The sequence below is a fragment of the Hippocampus comes genome, unplaced genomic scaffold, assembly GCF_001891065.2.
Source record: "Hippocampus comes isolate QL1 unplaced genomic scaffold, H_comes_QL1_v1.1 scaffold121, whole genome shotgun sequence".
NCBI classification, from domain to species: Eukaryota; Metazoa; Chordata; class Actinopteri; order Syngnathiformes; family Syngnathidae; genus Hippocampus; species Hippocampus comes.
Genome location: NW_017805986.1, coordinates 386,737 through 394,394, shown reverse-complemented (window position 1 = coordinate 394,394; position 7,658 = coordinate 386,737). Strand labels below are relative to the sequence as shown.

The 7,658-nt window shown below is 41.4% G+C and overlaps 2 long non-coding RNA genes across 2 annotated transcripts; both read left to right on the top strand.

Annotated features, from left to right (window-relative positions):
* Positions 1 to 12: 12 nt before the first annotated feature.
* Positions 13 to 2,544, top strand: LOC109528792 (uncharacterized). The gene is made up of 2 exons (XR_002170732.1): positions 13 to 1,005; positions 1,377 to 2,544. It is a non-coding gene; the product is annotated as an uncharacterized LOC109528792 (long non-coding RNA).
* A 634-nt stretch (positions 2,545 to 3,178) lies between these two features.
* LOC109528772 (uncharacterized) lies at positions 3,179 to 7,046 on the top strand. Its single transcript, XR_002170728.1, has 3 exons — positions 3,179 to 3,260; positions 5,863 to 5,865; positions 7,036 to 7,046. It is a non-coding gene; the product is annotated as an uncharacterized LOC109528772 (long non-coding RNA).
* The last annotated feature ends 612 nt before the right edge of the window (positions 7,047 to 7,658 follow it).

Here is a 7,658-nt window from a genome sequence, read left to right as displayed (position 1 = left end):
ATTTACACATTTAAAGTTAAAAATGTCACCTGCATTTGTTTTTTTAATCAAAGTAATTCACCTTTTTGTAATCTAAACTTAGTCAAATGAGTCAAAGGTGCAAATAACTATTTTTTCTAACATGTTTATTTTTCAAGAGAAAAAAAACTCCGCCAAAAGATTTTTTTTTTTTTAAAGACTTTTATCTTTTTCAAGAAATTGTAAGGATCTATAAAGAAATATCACAGTGCCTTTCCTTGCTTGGTTGTGAAGCAACTTCAAGTACCGTATGTCTTGCATCCCTTGACCTACATTGGAGTCACAAGGGGTCCGGTTTTCTGTCCATGAATGTAAAGCCCCCCCCAAAAAAAATCCCCCAAAACAAATGGCAGCCTTACTGCAAGGATTGGTCTTCCCAAATGAGTGTGACACATGTCCCATCTGTGTATTTCTTGATGCTTTGTCATGCCCTTTTACGCTTGGATAACAGGAAATATGACTGTTATATATATATATTTTTTAAGAATGTCTGTATCATTTCATTGTTAAGTTTTGAAGCAACACCAGCGCTAAAGCGGGGTACACGCTTACCGCTTTTGAACATCTGCGTGAGAGATCCTCACGTGGTAAGAAAGAGTGCTTTTTCAGCTCTTGTCACCCATCGTCCACTAGTTACGCTGCGATTCAAAATTTGCATCGGCATCAAAATACACGTTTCCGAACAGAAGTGTGATTCAGATGGCTATTGCGAAACTGTTACCAACAAAGTATGGTGGACCTTTGGATGTGAAAGTGAAGCGTAGTGAGTCTGAGTAAACTCAAGGAATGAGTCAGTGTATCCACACTCTTAGACCTTGCCCGTTTCCTTTCTTGCTATTACCGTAGCGACAGCAGCATGTGTACAGTTGCGTCATGCTGCTCGGGTTTCAGTGTGGGGCGGGGCAGCACAGGACGCTTTTTGTAGTGCCTCAAAATAATATTTCCCGATAAGAACATAGAGTCACCAATTGTATTTCCTTCGCGATTGTCCAGTTCGGTCTTTTGGTTACATCGCTCACTGTATGACGGGCATGACGAATAAGTAGTCCAATTTTAAAATGTCACCAGTAGCACGTCTACTCGTACATTGTGCCAAGTGAGACCAAAGAGTGTAGGGGTACAAGGACCTCAAGTTGGATATCCGAAATATTGGATAAATGCCCAAAGGTTGTAGTAGTAGGCCGAAGCGGCACTAGTAGTGAACCATTTCATGAGTAAGACATTTATTTTCCTCATGTTGTATTGTCTTAATAGGACGGACAAAGAGTGTACGAGTGTGTGTGTAGAGCTGAAGATGTTCCAATGGCTTTCCATCGGTTAATGTTTACCATAGTCAGCCCCTCGACAGTTGATCAGAGATGGGGGAAAAAAATAAAATAAAAATCACTTGCAACACCCCACGGCACAGGATAATCATGCAGGATAATCTTTCAGAGACCGTTGTTGATTTAGGTGACTATGCTGTAATTCGGCCTAAAAATCGGTCTGCGTGTACCCCTTCTTAAGCATTACTTCATGCTGAGAGAATGTTCACTGAAGGTTGTAGTCAAGTGTTCAAGTTAGTTGACGGAATGAAACAGTAACTGAAAGCATGACTGAAATGGTTCTGAATGTGCTTCATCCACCGTATGGGGCTGGGGAATCTACCTCTGTTAGAAAACACCTCCCAAAAAATTGTTGGTCCTTACATCATATGTTACTCACAAAAAGAGGGGGGGGGGGATCTTGGGCTTTTTAGGTTCATCCTGAAATTTTATCCAACAGACAAGATATCCCAGAATTTTTGTGAGTATAGTATTATTTTTTTAATTGTATTTTTTTTAAATCATTTAAAGGTTCCCCATGCTTGTTCTTTGCATTTCTATTTGGAGACGGTGTATACTTACTCCGCCGGTCTTCCAAATATACTGAGAAAACAATCCATGCGTGAGAGGTCTCCAAAGGGGCAACAAGATGGTGGTGTGAAGTGATCGTAGCGTCATTTTCCCTGAATGTGAACAGTGTTCTGCTTTAATGATACCGAGACAGTCCCAGGTTGAAAATCTAACAATATAATTTCAAAGTTCAAAACCCTTGTTATGGGTTACAGCTACACCACACCTCTTTTTGTCTTCTTCTATGGAGTATTTCAAAGGGAGAAGGCTAAGGACTATTTTTTTTTTTTTTTTTTTTTGTGACTTTGCACACATTACAAAAAGCTTCGCAGTGTTCATACCGTTGTCCAATCATCTCTTTGTTTTCCACAAGAGCACAGGTTCCTCATGTGCACCCATGTCGTGATTAGGTTGAACTAATTGTCCAAATTGGACTGTAATAATGGTTGATGAAAGGCGGAGAAGACATTTGTGTCTTTGGTTTGTCGATCAAGCCGTTGTTCTTTTTTCTTTTTGTTTTTAATTATCCTGTATGTATGTATATTCATCTGTTCAAGCAGTTTATCCCATTTTGTGCATATACCACCAGTTTGTAAGATATGATAAAGGAATCTACATGGGACGCCCTTGAATAAAAAGGTTTTACTAGATAGCGTTGGATTCCTAGCGGTGTCATTCTGGTCTTGCAGTTGATAGAATGACGTCAAGGCAGTTCCACAACTAGCCAACAGGTGGACACATTGAGTTGCATCACGTCAGGTGAAGTACATTTTGGTTTCTCGCTTGATTTCTAGTCATCCAAATTGTACGCTTCAGATGTTGCTCTGGTAATTCAGATGACGAACCCTCCCGCCCCCACACCCACAATATTTGTAGTTTTTAAATTAAGAAGTCGTTGATAAAATAGAAAGTGTGGGTGTGGGCCAAAGACAGTGTCTTAACAACAGGAGCCAATAACATCGGCAACTTGATGACATGTGTAACTAATCTTGTGATTTCACTCATTTTATTTTTTTTAGGCGGATGTCATGTGCTGGTGTTCCTAATGAAGCGGATTGGTGTAACCATCAAGCTACCGATTGGCTGCAACCACTGCATATTATGGTAAATATTTTTATTTTTATTAATTTTTTTGGCAGGGGTGATGGCGGGGGCACATAGAACCACACACTTCCTAATCAGATGTTTGACAAAAATGCCATATGCATGTAGAAAAGATCCACCCTCTTAACCCAACAACAAAGGCTTTGAGGCAAACAACGAACTGTGATTTATTATTTTGTTTTCTTCCCCATTGCAATGGCTCTCTCGCATAAAAATTAGCATTCCAGGACGGCACAAAACTGCTGAACAGCAAATCAACATTCGGTTCAAGAATGCATTCTGTGCTTTTTTTTCCTCTCCCCACAAAAATCAAGTCACTCAACATTTTAATATTTTTCAGTTACTGTTTCTCCTGATTATCATTCCGAATCTGTACCCCACCCAAAAAAAAAAAAAAACAACAACAAAAAACTTGTAATGGAAGTGTAAGGCCTGGTGGAAGCACAAGGGGCTGTGTATGTTCAAATATTCCAAATAATTTCTCTTGTGGTTGTCATCAGTAAGCTCACGGTTGAGCTGGAACCCCTGCCGAGGTGCAACCCTGACTGGTTTCCAGCCAATCGCAGTGCACGTAACAACAACATTTACCCTCCAAGTCACGCCCATGGACAATTTAGTCTTCATGGGCCTCACATGCAGGAGAAAAGCCAAGCTAGCGCAGGGGGGGAACATGCAAACCACACAGGACGGCCCCAGCCGAGAACCTCAGCTGCCCTCATGTCTAAAGTAATCTTTCATCAAACTAAATGTTCAACATCGTTCTAAAACCTCATCCGTCATCACCTACTCTGGATTATTCCCACAGTGGCCCCTCGAAAGAGGCAAGAATGATTCGACCAAGACGAAATTCGCTCATGACCTCAGCTGTTGATAAATGGACGTTTCCCTGAATGGCTGCTGAAAGCACTGAAAAGAGTTTTTTTTTTTCGGGGGTGATGTTATTTATGCAGCGCTGCTTCGTTTTTGCCTTTTGCCCCGCCGGAGAATTTGCAGCTCCCTCCCCAAAGAGCCCGAGTGCTGCACCTCCCACACACAGAAGGGCCTCCTCGTTGTACTTCCCCTTCTTCCTTGACTTTTGGAGCTGACTTCATCACATAATGCTGAAGGATGCTCTCATTTCCCAGCTTGTCTGCTTCTATTATGAAGCTTTGGCAGGCTTCATTTGGCAAAGGGGATGATACAGCTCTTCCTGTTTGTCTTTGTTATTCCAAACTCCAGCCAACTAACGGTGTCGTTTATTGTCATGCGTGCGGTGAAAAGCGCGCCAGTAAATACTTACTTGTCCAAAGAATCTTTTTCCTGCTCACTAGCTTGACTCGAGCGAAAATTAGCATTCGACGCTGGTCAACAGCAAATTTTATTCAGAGATGGCTTTGTGTCCGCCAATGTATTTTTGAGGCAGATTAAAAAAAAAAAAAAAATTTTTTTCTTGCACATCAGATTGTTGAGATATTTTCATTTTTTTTGTTTTTAAGCTTGACTTGCGCAATGTCGATTTTTATCACACGTAATTTAAAGCTGACGTTTTTGGAAAAAACAAAAAACAATTCCACCTGTTGGTGAACCTAAACCTTAATTTATTAATATTACTGAGTACATTATTGTGACAAAAACTTAGAGCAAAAAATGAGAGCAGATTCAGAATCGGCGCCAAAAACACTTGATTCTGTGATTTTAAAAAAACAACTTAGTAAAAGTGTGTTGACTCATATAATTGACGCTCATTATCGATGCATTGGAGAACAAAAAATTCAACTAAAAATTCCTGACTTCTGGCTGACAACCTCCAAACTTTTCCATGAAAAACGAGGGATGGCTTCTTCAATATATTTATCTTTTTCCTAATAAAAAAAAACGAATAATCTGTGACTTGGTGCCAGAAAATGTAGTCACGAGGTTGGTCATGTAATAAATTAAACTGTTATGTCTATAATATTACACGTGCACGCGATTTCGCAGTCTACAATAACTTGATGATGAACAAGCTTTTTTTTTTTTCTCACCACAGTGCCATCTGGTGGATCTAGTGAAGTACTGCCCCTCAAGCCCAACAACCACTGAGGTACCGCCACAAATGACTTCGCATGTCTCACACACGTCCACACGGGTCTCGCTCTATGTCTGTCGGTCCCTGTCAGCACAAAGAACCTGACACACTTTCTTTTCCACACCTACACACTTGCACAAATACAGTATGCCTCAGCCTCCTGAACCCCCCCACCCCTCCTCAAGGATGCCCGGCCAAGACAAACAGCAGCCTTGATTCATGGGTTCACAAGCAAATTCTATTCTCAACGGCACCGCGGCCTCTCGATGTAATACCATACTTAGTCCGTGGAGATAATATTGTTGTTGCAGAGCAAATGGGACTTGTCTTTTAATGGATGGGTCAGGAAAAAGAGGGCAGGGGGCGGGCAGTGATTTGGCAATAAAACAGCCACATTGTGTATAAGCACACATAGTGCCACTTATGCCTCTGCATTTATTTGACGTTAATGCATTTACGTTGCTGCACTCTTACTCCCTTTGCTTGGATTTATATGCGATAGTGAGAAAAAAGACGATGGAAAGAAATACCAGTGATTGATCCCTCAATTGTTCTTTTTTTTTCCTATTATCGCTAATCACATTGCTGTTGTAAAGTAGAACCATATCTAAGACTTAATGTGACCTCAGATGTTACTTGCAAGTCGGTGAGGTGTTATGACTTGTCGAGTGTGGAAAAGCAGCTCTGACCGATGTGGCGGCATTGGGGCCCAAATCTGACGGGGTGCCAATGTCATCAAATAATGTTTATTTTATTTATTTGATTTTGGGGGGCGCTGAATACTTTCCATCCTTTTTTTTTTTTGTACCTGCAGTGGAGCATGTATTTTTGAATATTCTCTCTCTGTACTCCCCAAGTTATCCGAATAAAATAACAACATTCAGTACTCCCCATACACTATTCAGTCTAATGAGGTCCAAAAATTAACAGTATCAATATTTCTTGCTTCTATGATAGTGATAATGTGTCGAATAATACAGAAAAAAAGTCTTCATTATTATAATTGTTACCAAAAATTGCTATTTTATCTTCATAGTAAAGTAGTGCTTTGGCACCATCGTCCGGCATCACAAGTCTGCTTAATCTACTTTGCGGTTACAATCTACATATATTATTTTGTGAAAATTCCAAAAGCAACAGTAGGTGCACTGACTTCTACCATTTATCTAAAGTGCTTGTGTGCATTTTTGTTGGCCCATGAGTGAGGTTAGTTTGTGCTAGCATGTTATTTCGGGTCACGTACACGCAGGGATTTCATTCCGAGTGTCTGGAGATGGCCTCTCATGCAATGAAAGTGTCGAACTGCCGCTGAAGATGGCGGCGGTGGAATGATGACACTCATGCATGCCATTTTGGGGGAAAAATGTGTTCCGGCCTCACACACGCGCACGTGCGCGTCTCAAGAGGCCATGAAATGAGTTGCCCACGCACACCAACTCGCTCGACTTCATCCTCCTCGCTGGTTCAACACTTGCCTGCAGCCTCTCTGACCGCTTGCAATGAGAGTGTCGTTCGGGTCTATTTGGCACCGCTGCTGAGGTGCCTCACTCATCGCCTGTCAATAGCCAAAGTGACACTGCGGCCCCTTTCTCGCCAGAGTAAAGGATGGTGAGGAGTGACGCTCACGAGGAGAGGACACACGTGGCGTCCGTTTATTGTGAATACCGAGGCCGGCGACGCCTTCTCTGCCGCCTTTAAAACTAATTGGCTCGGTGATGAAGTGCTGCATTCATGAGGGAAAATGGAATCGATGCTTTCACTCTTGGTGAGAGATGAGTTGCTTTTTAGTCTCGGCGGCTCAACAAGTTACAGCGCGCTAGTCGTCATGGCAACAAAAGCCGTTAGCAGACCCCCGTAGATGGGGCGGGGTGAGCAGGGGCTACTATGTAACGAGTGAGGCGAAATTGTGCACTAGTTGACAATTGTGCTATTAATGAAGTTATAAAGTTGGACTAGGAAACATGTAGTGGAAGGATGTCAACTAGTGCACAGTTTTGCCCCACTGGTAACATATTTGTCCGAGTTGTGAGGACAAAGGCTGTACTCGTATATTAACCCTTTCACGTCCACAGTGGACAGCTCATCACGTTATCAGGTTACAATGTGCATGAAAGGGTTAAGCTGGAGTCCAAGTATGCAAATAAATGTTCAAATAGCTTGATGGGAAGTAATCTATTCGATATCTGTTATGGCTACTAGTGCATGACACATACCTCCAAGATGGGACCAGTTACCAGCGCAGCACAGTAGTTATTAACTCGATTTTTATAGAGTTCCCGTCGACGACATGTCAACGGCACTCAGTTAAGTACTGTTTTTTTTTTTTTTCTTTCATAAATTTAAGCACAGTGTTGATGTTCAAAAACCGCAAGATGTTTCAGTGGCTTCCAATAACAGATTTTTCAGGAATAAAATTTGTCTTGTGTGTTTTTTTTTTTTTTTAATGAACATACTACTATATTACTGAAAATAGTGGTCAGGATAGTACTACATGGAGAACTTTTTTTTTTGAAGCGATTCAACCGTGCTGGATCACATTCCAGAGTATCCAAGTGTGCAATGTTGTTGGCCTGTGCATGTATCTTCATATTCACATACACTACAGTCAAGGAATG